General features: G+C 37.1%; 2 non-coding genes across 2 annotated transcripts; both read left to right on the top strand.

Annotated features, from left to right (window-relative positions):
• The first annotated feature begins 5,762 nt into the window (after positions 1 to 5,762).
• Positions 5,763 to 5,870, top strand: LOC148563515 (small nucleolar RNA R71). The gene has a single exon (XR_015885284.1). It is a non-coding gene; the product is annotated as a small nucleolar RNA R71 (small nucleolar RNA).
• A 6,010-nt stretch (positions 5,871 to 11,880) lies between these two features.
• Positions 11,881 to 11,988, top strand: LOC148563516 (small nucleolar RNA R71). Its single transcript, XR_015884746.1, has one exon. It is a non-coding gene; the product is annotated as a small nucleolar RNA R71 (small nucleolar RNA).
• The last annotated feature ends 5,267 nt before the right edge of the window (positions 11,989 to 17,255 follow it).

Genomic DNA, 17,255 nt, shown 5'->3' on the forward strand with positions numbered 1-17,255 from the left:
CTTAGGAATGGCCATCCATGGGTTCTAACTTATACCACGAAGATACTAATAACTCGGACTCGGTCCCCTGTATTAGATATCCAAGAGATATTCATTCTAGCTTGTTTGCACGTAGAACGGAAGTGTTTGTCAGGCACGCGTTCATAAGTGAGAATGATGATGAGCGTCACATAATCATCACATTCATCATGTTCTTGGGTGCGAATGGATATCTTAGAAGCGGAATAAGTTGAATTGAATATAAAACAGTTGGACTTTGCATTAAATCATGAGGAACAGCAGAGCTCCACACCTTAATCTATGGAGTGCAGAAACTCTACCGTTGAAAATACATAAGTGATGAAGGTCTAGGCATGGCCAAATGTCCAGCCCCCAAACGTGATCAATATGATCCTAAGTTGAACTAAAAATCATAAGATGTAAATACAATAGTAAAAAGTCCTATTTATACTAGACTAGCTACTAGGGTTTACAGAAGTAAGTAATTGATGCATAAATCCACTTCCGGGGCCCACTTTGTGTGTGCTTAGGCTGAGCTTGAAGTTTACACGTGGAGAGGTCATTCTTGGAGTTGAACGCCAGTTTGTAACGTATTTTTGGCGTTCAACTCTGGTTCGTGACGTGTTTCTGGCGTTTAACTCCAGACTGCAGCGTAGAACTGGCGTTCAATGCCCTTTTGCGTCGTCTAAACTCGGCCAAAGTATGGACTATTATATATTGCTGGAAAGCCCTAGATGTCTACTTTCCAATGCCGTTGAGAGCGCGCCATTTGGAGTTCTGTAACTCCAGAAAATCTACTTTGAGTGCAGGGAGGTCAGAATCCAACAGCATCAGCAGTCCTTCTTCAACCTCTGAATCTGATTTTTGTTCAAGTCCCTCAATTTCAGCCAGAAAATACCTGAAATCACAGAAAAACACACAAACTCATAGTAAAGTCCAGAAATGTGAATTTAACATAAAAACTAATAAAAACATCCCTAAAAGTAACTAGATCCTACTAAAAACATACTAAAAACAATGCCAAAAAGCGTATAAATTATTCACTCATCACAACACCAAACTTAAATTGTTGCTTGTCCCCAAGCAACTGAAAATCAAATAGGATAAAAAGAAGAGAATATACTATAAATTCCAAAATATCACTGAAACATAGCTCCAATCAGATGAGCGGGACTTGTAGCTTTTTGCCTCTTGAATAGTTTTGGCATCTCACTTTATCCATTGAAGTTCATAATGATTGGCATCTATAGGAACTCAGAGTTCAGATAGTGTTATTGATTCTCCTAGTTCAGTATGTTGATTCTTGAACACAGCTACTTTATGAGTCTTGGCCGTGGCCCTAAGCACTTTGTTTTCCAGTATTACCACCGGATACATAAATGCCACAAACACATAATTGGGTGAACCTTTTCAGATTGTGACTCAGCTTTGCTAAAGTCCCCAATTAGAGGTGTCCAGGGTTCTTAAGCACACTCTTTTTTTGCTTTGGACCTTGACTTTAACCGCTCAGTCTCAAGTTTTCACTTGACACCTTCACGCCACAAGCACATGGTTAGGGACAGCTTAGTTTAGCCGCTTAGGCGAGGATTTTATTCCTTTAGGCCCTCCTATCCACTGATGCTCAAAGCCTTGGATCCTTTTTTTATTACCCTTGCCTTTTGGTTTTAAGGGCTATTGGCTTTTTGCTCTTGCCTTTTGGTTTTAAGAGCTATTGGCTTTTTCTGCTTGCTTTTTCTTTTTCTTTCTATTTTTTTTTTTGCCATTTTTTTCTGCAAGCTTTGTATTCACTGCTTTTTCTTGCTTCAAGAATCATTTTTATGATTTTTCAGATTATCAAATAACATGTCTCCTTGTCATCATTCTTTCAAGAGCCAACATATTTAACATTCATAAACAACAACTTCAAAAGACATATGCACTGTTCAAGCATTCATTCAGAAAACAAAAAGTATTGTCACCACATCAATATAATTAAACTAAGTTCAAGGATAAATTTGAAACTCATGTACTTCTTGTTCTTTTGAATTAGAAACATTTTTCCTTTAAGAGAGGTGATGGATTCATAGGACATTCATAACTTTAAGACAAAGTTACTAAATACTAATGATCATGTAATAAGACACTAACATAGATAAGCACTTAACATAAAGAAAATGAAAAACAGAAAATTTGAGAACAAGGAATGAGTCCACCTTAGTGATGGTGGCATTTCCTTCTTGAGGAACCAATGATGTCCTTGAGCTCTTCTATGTCTCTTCCTTGTCTTTGTTGCTCCTCCCTCATAGCTCTTTGATCTTCTCTAATTTCATGGAGGATGATTGAGTGCTCTTGATGTTCCACCCTTAGTTGTCCCATGTTGGAACTCAATTCTCCTAGGGAGGTGTTGATTTGCTCCCAAAAGTTCTGTGGAGGAAAGTGTATCCCTTGAGGCATCTCAGGGATTTCTTGGTGATGAGCTTCTTCATGCGTCTCTTGAGATCCATGAATAGGCTCTCTTGTTTGCTCCATCCTTTTCTTAGTGATGGGCTTGTCCTCATCAATGAGGATATCTCCCTCTATGTCAATCCCAGCTGAATTGCATAGATGGAAAATGAGGTGAGGAAAAGCTAACCTTGCCATAGTGGAGGACTTGTCAGCCACCTTGTAGAGTTCTTGAGGTATAATCTTATGAACCTCCACCTCTTCTCCAATCATGATGCTATAGATCATGATGGCCCGGTTTATAGTAACTTTAGACCGGTTGCTAGTGGGAATGATTGAGCGTTGAATGAACTCCAACCATCCTCTAGCTACAGGCTTAAGGTCCAATCTTCTTAGTTGAACCGGTTTGCCTTTTGAGTCAATCTTCCATTGAGCTCCTTCCACACATATGTCCATGAGGACTTGGTTCAACCTTTGATCAAAGTTGACTCTTCTTGTGTAGGGGCGTGCGTTCTCTTCCATCATTGGCAAGTTGAACGCCAACCTCACATTTTCCGGACTAAAATCTAAGTATTTCCCCCGAACCATGGTGAGATAATTCTTTGGGTTCGGGTTCTTACTTTGATCATGGTTCCTAGTGATCCATGCATTAGCATAGAACTCTTGAACCATTAGAATTCCGACTTGTTGGATGGGGTTTGTTAGAACTTCCCAACCTCTTCTTTGGATCTCATGTCGGATTTCCGAATACTCATTTCTCTTGAGTTTGAAAGGGACCTCGGGGATCACCTTCTTCTTGGCCACAACATCATAGAAGTGGTCTTGATGGGCTTTGGAGATGAATCTTTTCATCTCCCATGACTCGGAGGTGGAAGCTTTTGTCTTCCCTTTCCATTTTCTAGAGGATTCTCCGGTCTTAGGTGCCATCAATGGTAATGGAAAAACAAAAAGCTTTATGCTTTTACCATACCAAACTTAGAATATTGCTCGCCCTCGAGCAAGAAAAGAAAGAATAGATAAAGAAGAAAAAGAAATGGAGGAGAGGGGAGAGAGCTTGATGTGATTGGTGAAGGGTTTTGGGGAAAGGTGTTTATTGGGAAGAGAGGATGAACATTGAGAAGAGGGAAGAATATGAGTGGAGGTAGGTGGGGATCCTGTGGGGTCCACAGATGCTGAGATGATCCTGTGGGATTCACAGATCCTGAGGTGTCAAGGATTTACATCCCTGCACCAATTAGGCATGTAAAATGCCTTTGCATGCAATTCTGGCGTTTAAACGCCGAATTGGTGCTTGTTCTGGGCGTTCAGCGTCCAGATGCAGCATGTTTCTGGCGTTGAACGCCAGTTCTATGCTTGTTTCTGGCGTTCAGCGCCAGCTTTCCTCAGTGTGCATTCCTGGAATCTGAACGCCAGGATGCTGCTTATTTTGGGCGTTCAACGCCAAATCCATGCTCTGTTCTGGCGTTGAACGCCAGCCAGATGCTCCTTACTGGCGTTTAAACGCCAGTAAGTCCTTCCTCCAGGGTATGATTTTGTTCTGCTATTTTTTATTCTGTTTTTAATTTTTCTATTTATTTTGTGACTCCACATGATCATGAACCTAATAAAACATGAAAGAACAATAAAATAAAAATAAAATTAGATAAATAAAAATTGGGTTGCCTCCCAACAAGCGCTTCTTTAATGTCAATAGCTTGACAGCGGGCTCTCATGGAGCCACACAGGTGATCAGGTCAATTTTATAGACTCCCAACACCAAACTTAGAGTTTGACTATGGGGGCTTTAGTTGATTCTGTACTGAGAGAAGCTTACTGTGCCTCTTTTTCATGTTTACAGAAAGATGTCCTTGAGTTTTAAACACAAGGGAGTCCTCATTCAATTGAAGGACTAGTTCACCCCTGTTAACATCAATCACAGCTCTTGCTGTGGCTAGGAAGGGTCTTCCAAGAATGATGGATTCATCCTCATCCTTCCCAGTATCCAGGATTATGAAATCAGCAGGGATGTAAAGGCCTTCAACCTTTACTAACATGTCCTCTACTTGTCCATAAGCCTGTTTTCTGAAATTGTCTGCCATCTCTAATAAGATTTTAGCAGCTTGCACCTCAAAGATTCCAAGTTTCTCCATTACAGAGAGTGGCATGAGGTTTATTCCTAACCCAAGGTCACATAGAGCCTTTTCAAAAGTCATGGTGCCTATGGTGCAAGGTACTAGGAACTTTCCAGGATCCTATTTCTTCTGAGGCAATCTCAGTTGATCCAATGCATTTAGTTCATTGGTGAACAGGGAAGGTTCATCTCCCCAAGTCTTATTACCAAATAAATTGGCATTCAGCTTCATGATTGCACCAAGAAACTTGGCAGCTTGCTCTTCAGTAACATCCTCATTTTCTTCTGAAGAGGAATACTCATCAGAGCTCATGAAGGGCGTTAGGAGGTTTAATGAGATCTCTATGGTCTCTAGATGAGTCTCAGAGTCCTTTGGTTCCTCAGAGGAAAACTCCTTATTGATCACTGGACGTCCCAGGAGGTCTTCCTCCTTGGGATTCACGTCCTCCTCCTCTCTTGTGGGTTCGGCCATGATAGTCAGTTCAATGGCCTTGCACTCTCCTTTTGGATTTTCTTCTGTATTACTCGGGAGAGTACTAGGAGGGATTTCAGTGATCCTTTTACTCAGCTGGCCCACTTGTGCTTCCAAATTTCTAATGGAGGACCTTGTTTCATTCATGAAACTCACAGTGGCCTTAGATAGATCAGAGACTAAGTTTGCTAAATTAGAGGTATTTTGTTCAGAGTTCTCTGTCTGTTGCTGAGTGGATGATGGAAAAGGCTTGCTATTGCTAAACCTGTTCCTTCCACCATTATTAAAGCCTTGTTGAGGCTTTTGATCCTTCCATGAGAGATTTGGATGATTTCTCCATGAGGGATTATAGGTGTTTCCATATGGTTCACCCATGTAATTCACCTCTGCTATTGCAGGGTTCTCAGGATCATAAGCTTCTTCTTCAGAAGATGCCTCTTGAGTACTGTTGGATGCAGCTTGCATTCCATTCAGACTCTGAGAAATCATATTTACTTGCTGAGTCAATATTTTATTCTGAGCCAATATGGCATTCAGAGTATCAATTTCAAGAACTCCCTTCTTCTGAGGCGTCCCATTACTCACAGAATTCCTCTCAGAAGTGTACATGAACTGGTTATTAGCAACCATGTCAATGAGTTCTTGAGCTTCTGCAGGCGTTTTCTTTAGGTGAATGGATCCACCTGCAGAAGTATCTAATGACATCTTAGCTAATTCAGACAGACCATCATAGAATATATCCAGGATGGTCCATTTTGAAAGCATGTCAGAAGGACACTTTTTGGTCAGTTCCTTGTATCTCTCCCAAGCTTCATAGAGGGATTCACCTTCTTTCTGTCTGAAGGTTTGAACATCCACTCTAAGCTTACTCAGCTTTTGAGGAGGAAAGAACTTGGCTAAGAAAGCCTTGACCAGCTTATCCCAAGAGTTCAGGCTATCCTTAGGTTGAGAGTCCAACCATATTCTAGCTCTGTCTCTTACAGCAAACGGGAAAAGCATGAGCCTGTAGACTTCAGGATCTACTCCATTAGTCTTAACAGTATCACATATCTGCAAGAATTCAGTTAAGAACTGAAAAGGATCTTCAGATGGAAGTCCATGAAACTTGCAGTTCTGCTGCATCAGAGAAACTAATTGAGGTTTCAGCTCAAAGTTGTTTGCTCCAATGGCAGGGATGGAGATGCTTCTTCCATGTAAATTGGAATTGGGTGCAGTAAAGTCACCAAGCATCCTCCTTGCATTATTATTATTTTCGGCTGCCATATCCTCTTCTTGTTCGAAAATTCCTGTAAGGTTGTCTCTGGATTATTGTATTTTAGCTTCTCTTAGTTTCCTTTTTAGAGTCCTTTCAGGTTCAGGATCTGCTTCAACAAGAATGTTCTTGTCCTTGCTCCTGCTCATATGACAAAGAAGGGAATAACAAAGAAAATATGGAATCCTCTATGTCGCAGTATAGAGATTCCTTTGTGTGAGTAGAAGAAGAAAAGAATGTAATGTAAAGAAAGAGAAGGGAGGAGAATCCAAACACAAGGGTGAGGGGAGCAGAGATATGAGATGAAGAGAAGTGTTAGTAAATGAATAATAAATAGAAGGAGATGAGATGAAGAAGTTTTCAAAAATAAATTTTGAAAAAGAGTTAATGATTTTCGAAAATTAAGATAAAATTAAAATTAAAATTAAAAATTGAAACAATTAATTAATTAAAAAGAATTTTTGAAAAAGAGGGAGGTATTTTCGAAAGTTAGAGAGGGATAGTAAGTTAGGTAGTTTTGAAAGAGATAAGAATCAAACAAAAAGTTAATTAGTTAGTTGAAACAAATTTTGAAAATCAAATTTTAAAAGATAAGAAGATAAGAAGTTAGAAAATATATTTTAAAATCAAATTTTTGAAAAAGATATGATATGAAGAGATATGATTAAAAAGATATGATTGAAAAGATATGATTGAAATTAGTTTTGAAAAAGATTTGATTTTTAAAATCACAATTAATGACTTGATTCACAAGAAATCACAAGATATGATTCTAGAACTTAAAGTTTGAATCTTTCTTAACAAGCAAGTAACAAACTTGAAATTTTTGAATCAAAACATTAATTGTTGATGATATTTTCGAAAATATGATATAAAATTAAGAAAAAGATTTAAAAAAAATATTTTTAAAATTTTCGAAAATAAATAAGAAAAATGAAAAAGATTTGATTTTTGCAAAAGATTTTGAAAAAGATAAGATTTTTAAATTAAAAATTTGATTTGACTCATAAGAAACAACTAAATTTTAAAAAGTTTTGAAAAAGTCAACTCAAATTTTTGAATTTATGAGGAGAAAAAGGGGAAGATATTTTTTATTTTTGAATTTTTAATGATGAAAGAGAAAAACACAAAATTGACTCAATGCATGAAAATTTTGGATCAAAACATGTGATGAATGCAAGAACACTATGAATGTCAAGATGAACACCAAAAACACTATGAATGTCAAGATGAACATCAAGAACTTATTTTTGAAAAAAATTTTCAAGAAAAGAAAACATGCAAGACACCAAACTTAGAAATTTTTCATGTATAGACACTATGAATGCAAGAATACATATGAAAAACAAGAAAAGACACAAAACAAGAAAATATGAAGATCAAACAAGAAGACTGGCCAAGAACAACTTGAAGATCATGAAGAACACTATGAATGCATGAATTTTTGAAAAAATGCATAAAGAATTTTTTTTAGAAAAATACAATTGACACCAAACTTAAAAAGTGACTCAAGACTCAAACAAGAAACACAAAATATTTTTGGTTTTTATGATTTTATAAAAAAATTTTTATTTTTCGAAAATTAATGTGAAAAGGAAAAATAAGGATTCCAAAATTTTTAATATGAATTCCAGGAATCTTGTGCTCTTTTGTCTAAAGCTCCAATCTGTGGGTTAGACATGGCTTAATAGCCAGCCAAGCTTTAGTATGCTATTACATGCATTGAAGTGATTAGTTGAATCCTCAGTCCAAAGGAATTTGGACATGGCTTTACAGCCAGCCAGGATTCTACATGCTTCATGAAACTCTAGAATTCATTCTTAAAAGTTTTGAATAATTTTCGAAAACAAAAGGAAAAATATATTTTTTTTCGAATATTAATTGGTAAAAACGAAAAAGAAGAAAATATTTTTTTTTGAAAAAAAATTTTTTTTGAAAACTTTTTGAAAATAAAATAAGAAGAAAATTACCCAATCTGAGCAACACAATGAACCGTCAGTTGTCCAAACTCAAACAATCCCCGGCAACGGCGCCAAAAACTTGGTATGCGAAATTGTGATCCCTGAGGTTGTAAAATTTGTTGTTCGTTCTCTCCCTGGCAATGGCGCCAATAACTGGTGCACCATACCATGGTCCAAACATAACTTCACAACTTCGCACAACCAACCAGCAAGTGCACTGGGTCGTCCAAGTAATAAAACCTTACGTGAGTAAGGGTCGATCCCACGGAGATTGTTGGTATGAAGCAAGCTATGGTCATCTTGTATATCTCAGTTAGGCGGATATCAAATGGTTATGGAGTTTTCGAATAATAATAATAAATAAACAGAAAGTAAAGATAAAAATACTCGTGCATATCATTGGTGAAAATTTCAGATAAGCGTATAGAGATGCTTTCATTCCTCTGAATCTCTGCTTTCCCGCTGTCTTCATCCAATCAGTCTTACTCCTTTCCATGGCAAGCTTTTTGTAAGGGCATCACCGTTGTCAATGGCTACATCCCGTCCTCTCTTGTGAAAATGGTCCAAATGCTCTGTCACGGCATGGCTAATCATCTGGAGGTTCTCGATCATACTGGAATAGGATTCACCCTCCTTTTTGCGTCTGTCACTATGCCCAGCACTCGCGAGTTTGAAGTTCGTCACAGCCATCCCTTCCCAGATCCTACTCGGAATACCACAGACAAGGTTTAGACTTTCCGGATCTCAGAAATGGCCATCCATGGGTTCTAACTTATACCACGAAGATACTAATAACTCGGACTCGGTCCCCTGTATTAGATATCCAAGAGATATTCATTCTAGCTTGTTTTCATGTAGAACGGAAGTGTTTGTCAGGCACGCGTTCATAAGTGAGAATGATGATGAGCGTCACATAATCATCACATTCATCATGTTCTTGGGTGCGAATGGATATCTTAGAAGCGGAATAAGTTGAATTGAATATAAAACAGTTGGACTTTGCATTAAATCATGAGGAACAGCAGAGCTCCACACCTTAATCTATGGAGTGCAGAAACTCTACCGTTGAAAATACATAAGTGATGAAGGTCCAGGCATGGCCGAATGGCCAGCCCCCAAACGTGATCAATATGATCCTAAGTTGAACTAAAAATCATAAGATGTAAATACAATAGTAAAAAGTCCTATTTATACTAGACTAGCTACTAGAGTTTACAGAAGTAAGTAATTGATGCATAAATCCAATTCCGGGGCCCACTTGGTGTGTGCTTGGGCTGAGCTTGAAGTTTACACGTGGAGAGGTCATTCTTGGAGTTGAACGCCAGTTTGTAACGTGTTTTTGGCGTTCAACTCTGGTTCGTGACGTGTTTCTGGCGTTTAACTCCAGACTGCAGCGTAGAACTGGCGTTCAACGCCCTTTTGCGTCATCTAAACTCGGCCAAAGTATGGATTATTATATATTTCTGGAAAGCCCTGGATGTCTATTTTCCAACGCCGTTGAGAGCGCGCCATTTGGAGTTCTGTAGCTCCAGAAAATCCACTTTGAGTGCAGGGAGGTCAGAATCCAACAGCATCAGCAGTCCTTCTTCAACCTCTGAATCTGATTTTTGCTCAAGTCCCTCAATTTCAGCCAGAAAATACCTGAAATCACAGAAAAACACACAAACTCATAGTAAAGTCCAGAAATGTGAATTTAACATAAAAACTAATAAAAATATCCCTAAAAGTAACTAGATCCTACTAAAAATATACTAAAAACAATGCCAAAAAGCGTATAAATTATCCGCTCATCAACTGCCCATTCTGCTATCCTTACTGGCGTTTAAACGCCAGTAAGCCTGTCCTCCAAGGTGTGCTGTTTTTTATTTTGCTTTAATTCTGCAACTGTTTTTATGACTTCACATGATCATCAACCTAAAGAAAACATAAAATGACAATGGAATATAAATAAATATAATTAAATAACATTCGGTTACCTCCCAATAAGCGCTTCTTTAATGTCAATAGCTTGACAGTGAGCTCTTAGAGAGCTTCACATAGACTCAAAGCTTAATGGTGGCCTCCCAACATCAATCTTAGAAGTTGAGTGTGGGGGCTCTGTTTGACTCTGTATTGAGAGAAGCTTTTCATGCTTTCTCTCCATGGTTACAGAAGAAGATCCTTGAGCCTTAAACACAAGGTAGTCCTCATTCAATTGAAGGACTAGCTCTCCTCTGTCCACATCAATCACAGCTCTTGCTGTGGCTAGAAAGGGTCTTCCAAGGATAATGGATTCATCCTTATCCTTCCCAGTGTCTAGGATTATGAAATCAGCAGGGATGTACAGGCCTTCAACCTTCACTAAGACATCATCTACAAGTCCATAAGCCTATTTCATTGATTTGTCTGCCATCTCTACTGAGATTCTTGTAGCTTATACCTCAAAGATCCCCAGTTTCTCCATTACAGAGAGTGGCATGAGGTTTATTCCTGACCCCAGGTCACATAGAGCCTTCTTAAAGGTTATGGTGCTTATGGTACAAGGTATTAAGAACCTTCCGGGATCTGGTTTCTTCTGAGGTAATTTCTATTGAACCAAGGCATTTAGTTTATTGATGAGCAATGGGGGTTCATCCTCCCAAGTCTCATTACCAAATAACTTGGCATTCAGCTTCATGATTGCTCCTAGATACTGAGCAACTTGTTCTTCAACAATATCTTCATCCTCTTCAGAGGAAGAATATTCATCAGAGCTCATGAATGGAAACAGTAAGTTCAGTGGAATCTCTATGGTCTCTGTATGAGCCATAGATTCCTTTGGTTCCTCAATAGGGAACTCCTTAGTGGTCAGTGGACGTCCATTGAGGTCTTTCTCACTGGAAATCACTGCCTCTTCCTCCTCTATAGGTTCGGCCATGTTGGGTATATTGATGGCCTTGCACTCTCTCTTTGGATTCTCTTCTGTATTGCTTGGGAGAGTATTAGGAGGGATTTCAGTAACTCTTTTACTCAGTTGACCCACTTGTACCTCCAAATTTCTGATGGAGGACCTTGTTTTAGTCATGAAATTGAGAGTGGTCTTAGATAGATCAGAGATTATGGTTGCTAAGTCAGAGAGGCTCTGCTTAGAATTCTCTATCTATTGCTCAGAAGATGATGGAAAAAGCTTGCTATTTCCAAACCTATTTCTCCCACCATTACTATTATTGAAGCCTTGATTAGGCTTCTGCTGATCCTTTCATGAGAAATTTGGATGATTTCTCCATGAAGGATTATAGGTGTTTCTATAGGATTCTCCCATGTAATTCACCTCTTCCATTGCAGGATTCTCAGGGTCATAAGCTTCTTCTTCAGAGGAAGCTTCTTTAGTACTGCCGGATGCAGCTTGCATTCCAGTCAGATTCTGAGAAATCATATTGACTTGCTGAGTCAATATTTTATTCTGAGCCAATATTGCATTTAGAGTATCAATCTCAAGAAATCCTTTCTTCTGAGTCATCCCATTATTCACAGAATTTCTTTCAGAAGTATACATGAACTGGTTATTTGCAACTATTTTAATGAGTTTTTGGGCTTCTGCAGGCGTCTTCTTCATATGAAGGGATCCACCAGCAGAGTGGTCCAATGACATCTTGGACAATTCAGACAGACCATCATAAAATATACATAAGATGCTCCATTCTGAAAGCATGTCAGAAGGACACGTTCTGATCAATTGCTTGTATCTTTCCCAAGCTTCATAGAGGGATTCACCTTCCTTCTGTCTGAAGGTTTGGACTTCCACTCTAAGCTTGCTCAACTTTTGAGGTGGAAAGAATTTGGCCAAGAAAGCATTGACCAACTTTTCCCAAGAGTTCAGGCTTTCTTTAGGTTGTGAGTCCAACCGTGTCCTAGCTCTGTCTCTTACGGCAAAAGGAAAAAGCATAAGTCTGTAGACCTCAGGATTAACCCCATTGGTCTTAACAGTATCACAGATTTTCAAGAATTCAGCTAAGAACTGATGAGGATCTTCCAATGGAAGTCCATGAAACTTGCAAATCTACTGCATTAGAGAAACCAATTGAGGCTTAAGCTCAAAGTTGTTTGCTCCAATTGCAGAAATTGAGATGCTTCTTCCATAGAAGTCAGAAGTTGGTGCAGTAAAGTCACCAAGCATCTTCCTTGCATCTCCACCATTGTTGTTATTTCGGCTGCCATGTCTTCTTCTTTTTCGAAAATTTCTGTAAGGTCCTCTCCAAAGTGTTATGCTTTAGCTTCTCTTAGCTTCCTCTTTAGAGTCCTTTCAGGTTCAGGATCAGTTTCAACAAGAATGTCCTTATCCTTGTTCCTGCTCATATGAAAAAGAAGAGAACAGAAAAGAAAAGGAATCCTCTATGTTACAGTATAGAGATTCCTTAATGTGAGTATAAGAATAGAAGAATAAGAATGAAGAAAGAGGAAGAAGAATTCGAACATAGAGAAGGGGGGTTCAAATTATGAGAAGAGAAGTGTTAGTAAATAAATAAAATAAATAGAAAGAGAGATGAGGGAGAGAGTGTATTCGAATTTTTAATTAAAAGAAAAGAAAAATATTTTTGTTTTTATTTTAATTATGAGTTAGAATTCGAGATTTAAGAAAAGAAATCAAATAAAATTAGAATTTAAAACAATTAGTTAATTAAAAAGACTTTTGAAAAAGTGGTTAGTGGTTTTCAAAAATTAGAGAGAGAGAGAGAAAAGTAGTTAGGTGGTTTTGAAAAAGATAAAAAATAGTAAACTTTTTAAAATTAAAACAAACAAGTCAAGTGGTTAATTGAAAAAGATTTGAAATTAAGTTTTGAAAAGATAAGAAGTTAGAAAAAGATTTTGAAATTAAGTTTTGAAAAAGATATGATTAAAATCTATTTTGAAAAAGATTTGAAAAAAAATTTAAAAAGATTTGATTTTGAAAATTAAAGTTGATGACTTGACCAACAAGAAACTAAAAGATATGATTCTAGAATTTAAAGATTGAATCTTTCTTAACAGGAAAGTAATAAACTTGAAATTTTTGAATCAAATCATTAAATGTTAGCAATGATTTCGAAAATTATGAAATAAAAATATGAAAAAGATTTTGAAAATTTTATTTTGAAGAATTTTTGAAAAACAGGAAAGAAAAATGAAAAAGATTTGATTTTTGAAAAAGATTTGAAAAGATAAAGTTTTTAAATTGAAATTTTGACTTGACTAACAAGAAACAACTAAATTTTGAAAAATTTTTTTTGACCAAATCAACCCAAAATTTTGAAATTTATGAGTGAAATAAGGGAAAGAGATTATTTTTTGATTTTTGAATTAATGGAGAGTTAGAAAAACAATAAAATGATACATGACATAAAAATTTAAGATCAAAACAAATAATGCATGCAAGAACACTTTGAATATCAAGATGAACATCAAGAACACTTTGAAGATCATGATGAACATCAAAAACATATTTTTGAAAATTTTTAAGAAAAGAAACACATGCAAGACACCGAACTTAAAAATTTTTAATGTTTAGACATTATGAATTCGAAAATGCATATGAAAAACAACAAAAATCACAAAACAAGAAAATCACAAAATTAAACAAAGAAAATCATCAAGAACAACTTGAAGATCAAAGAAGAATACAATGCATATATTTTTGAAAATTAAGAAAATTTAAGAACATGCAATTGACACCAAACTTAAAATTTGACACAAGATTCAAACAAGAAACATTTTTTTAGTTTTATGATTTTATTAATTTTTTTGTATATTTTTCGAAAATATTTTGGAAAAGGAAAATAAAGAGATACAAAATTTTTAATAAAAATTCCCGGATTCATGCAATGTTAGTCTAAAGCTTCGATCCAAAAGAATTAGACATGGCCAAATGGCCAGCCAAGCTTTAGTAGAGCATTACATACAACAACCAAATTGATAGGAATCCAAAGGCTCTTGCAAAGATAAGTAGAAACCTCAGTCCAAAAGATTAGACATGGCTTAACAGCCAGCCAGGCTTCAACATATCTCATGAAACTCTAGAATTCATTCTTAAAAATTCTGAAGAACATTTTTTTTTTGAATTTTTCGAAAATAAAAATAAAAAACTTAAACATAAAATAAAATTACCTAATCTAAGCAACAAGATGAACTGTCAGTTGTCCAAACTCGAACAATTCCCGGCAACGGTGCCAAAAACTTGATGCACGAAATTGTGATTCACACTTTTCACAACTCCGCACAACTAACCAGCAAGTGCACTAGGTCATCCAAGTAATACCTTACGTGAGTAAGGGTCGATCCCACGGAGATTGTCGGCTTGAAGCAAGCTATGGTAATCTTATAAATCTCAGTCAGGCGAATTCAAATGGGTATGAGGTTTAGATAATTAAAGGATAAATAAAACATAAAATAAAATAAAGTTACTTATGTAATTCATTGGTGGGAATTTCAGATAAGCGTTTGAAGATGCTTTGTTGCTTCTGAACCTCTGCTTTCCTATTGTCTTCTTCCAATCATGCGTGCTCCCTTCCATAGCAAGCTGTATGATCCTCTCGGATGAAAAATACCAGGTACGATCTCTGCACGGCTAATCAACTGTCGGATTTCTCGTCTCGGATGAAAAATACCAGGTACAGCTACCGCACGGCTAATCATCTATCGGTTCCTGCTAGCATCGGAATAGGACCCTTGTCCTTTTGCACACTGTCACTGCGCCCAACATTCGCAAGTTTGAAGCTCGTCACAGTCATCCCTTTCCCAGATCCTACTCGGAATACCACAGACAAGGTTTAAACTTTCCGAACTCAGGAATGGCTGCCAATGGTTCTAGCCTATACCACGAAGATACTAATCTCACGGACTCAGTCTGTGTATTAGATACCCAAGAGAATATACTCCGGCTGTCATCCAATAACTACGTTGAACATCATGTAGACCGCTTTGTGGTTGTCAGGCACGCGGATCTTGGCTAAGCGAGTAACGAAGATAGTGGGTGATTGTCATGGGTCACCCCTTCATTCTGACTTAACTGAATTAAGTATGAGAGTATATCTTGGAGAAGAAGTAGGCGTGAATTGAAAGAGAAACAATAGTATTTGCATTAATTCATGAAGAATAGCAGAGCTCCACACCTTAATCTATGAGGTGTAGAAACTCCACTGTAGAAAATACATAAGAGAAAATAGTCTAGGCATGGCCGTGTGGCCAGCCTCCAAGTCCAAGGATGATAATATCATAATCCCCTAATACAATAGTAAAAAGTGCTATTTATACTAAACTAGTTACTAGGGATTACAGAAAATGAATAACTAAGTGCAGATAGTGCAGAAATCTACTTCTGTGGCCCACTTGGTGTGTGCTTGGGCTGAGCATTGAAGATTTCACGTGCATAGGCCATTCTTGGAGTTAAACGCCAGCTTGGGTGTCAGTTTGGGCATTTAACTCCAGTTCTGGTGCCAGTTCTGGCGTTTTACTCCAGAAAAGGGTCTCAAGTGGGCGTTTGAATGCCAGTTTAGGCCATCAAATCTCGGGAAAAGTATGGACTATTATATATTGCTGGAAATCCCAAGATGTCTACTTTCTAACGCAATTAAGAGTGCGCCAATTGGGCTTCTGTAGCTCCAGAAAATCCACTTTGAGTGCAGGAGGGTCAGAATCCAACAGCATCTGCAGTCCTTTTTCAGCCTCTGAATCAGATTTTTGCTCAGGTCCCTCAATTTCAGCCAGAAAATACCTGAAATTACAGAAAAAAACACACAAACTCATAGTAAAGTCCAGAAATGTAATTTTTGCATAAAAAATAATAAAAATATAATAAAAAGTAACTAAAACATACTAAAAACTATGTAAAAACAATGCCAAAAAAGGTATAAATTATCCGCTCATCAGTTGGTAAGAAAACTTAATCCGGAAAAATAAACATCTCCGAAACCTTAACTGATTTCTCTCATATATTTCACACCACTTTTATTATTTGCTTTACAATCCTCTGAATTTACTGTTTAATGCATTTTACAACCCTCAAAACACAACTTTCTGCTGGCCTGACTAAGTGAGTCATTCGAACATAGTTGCTCAGTCCATCAATTCTCGTGGAATTGACCTTCACTCACCTGAGGTATTACTTGGTACGACCCGGTGCACTTGCCGTTTAGTTTGTGGATATAGAAAATCCGCATCACCAAACCAAATTCAAACACACTCAATTCCAATCTTACACTTTCCTACACCTTACTAATTACAATTCTATCATTGTTCAACCCCACAACACCTAACCATTTAGTTCTAAAATCTATAACTGCTTCTACAATTTCCACTCATACACCACCACTCTCAAGAATTACCAAACCAAACCATCATAAATCATTATTCATCATTGTCAAAATCCTTAATCCGCATCATTTATCAAGGACAATTAATATTCATCATCAATTATCAACAACATCATCATTCCTCGTCAATCATCAACAATCATCAACAACCAATATCAATTCAATCCTATCCTAAGGTCCACTAGTATAAGTTTCACGAAACATTAAATATTAACTAAAGAAAATCGAAACCATACCTTAGCCGATTCCAAAACTAGCACAAAACACCAAAATAATTCCAAACAAGCTTCCACAAAGCTCCAGCCACCAAAGTCAATCCAAATGCCAAAACCAACTCAAAAAATCACCAAATTCAAGCTATACATATTCGATTTACCACAATTAATGTCTAGAGCTCACAAATACACCACAATACAAGGGTTAAGGGATAGCTTACTTTATCCAATGGTATTAGCAGGTAAAATCCAATAATAATCTAATGCTAGATCACCCCTAAACAACCAAAATCACAAAATTCATTCAATAATTATACCCGAAATTTCAAAACTGTTAGGGAAGAAGAAAGGAGTATGGAATTCGAGTTTTTACCAACTTTGTTTACTTAGAAATGACGAGTTTGACGAGAGCTTCGCGTGGCCGTAAACGGTATACAAATCGGTGCACCGTAGCTCAAGTTATGAGCAAATAAAGAAGAAAGTGAATAGTGTTTTCTTAAGGTTCTCTCTTCCCCCTTATC

Source organism: Arachis ipaensis, chromosome B5, assembly GCF_059453495.1.
Source record: "Arachis ipaensis isolate K30076 ecotype BB chromosome B5, ASM5945349v1, whole genome shotgun sequence".
NCBI classification, from domain to species: domain Eukaryota; kingdom Viridiplantae; phylum Streptophyta; class Magnoliopsida; order Fabales; family Fabaceae; genus Arachis; species Arachis ipaensis.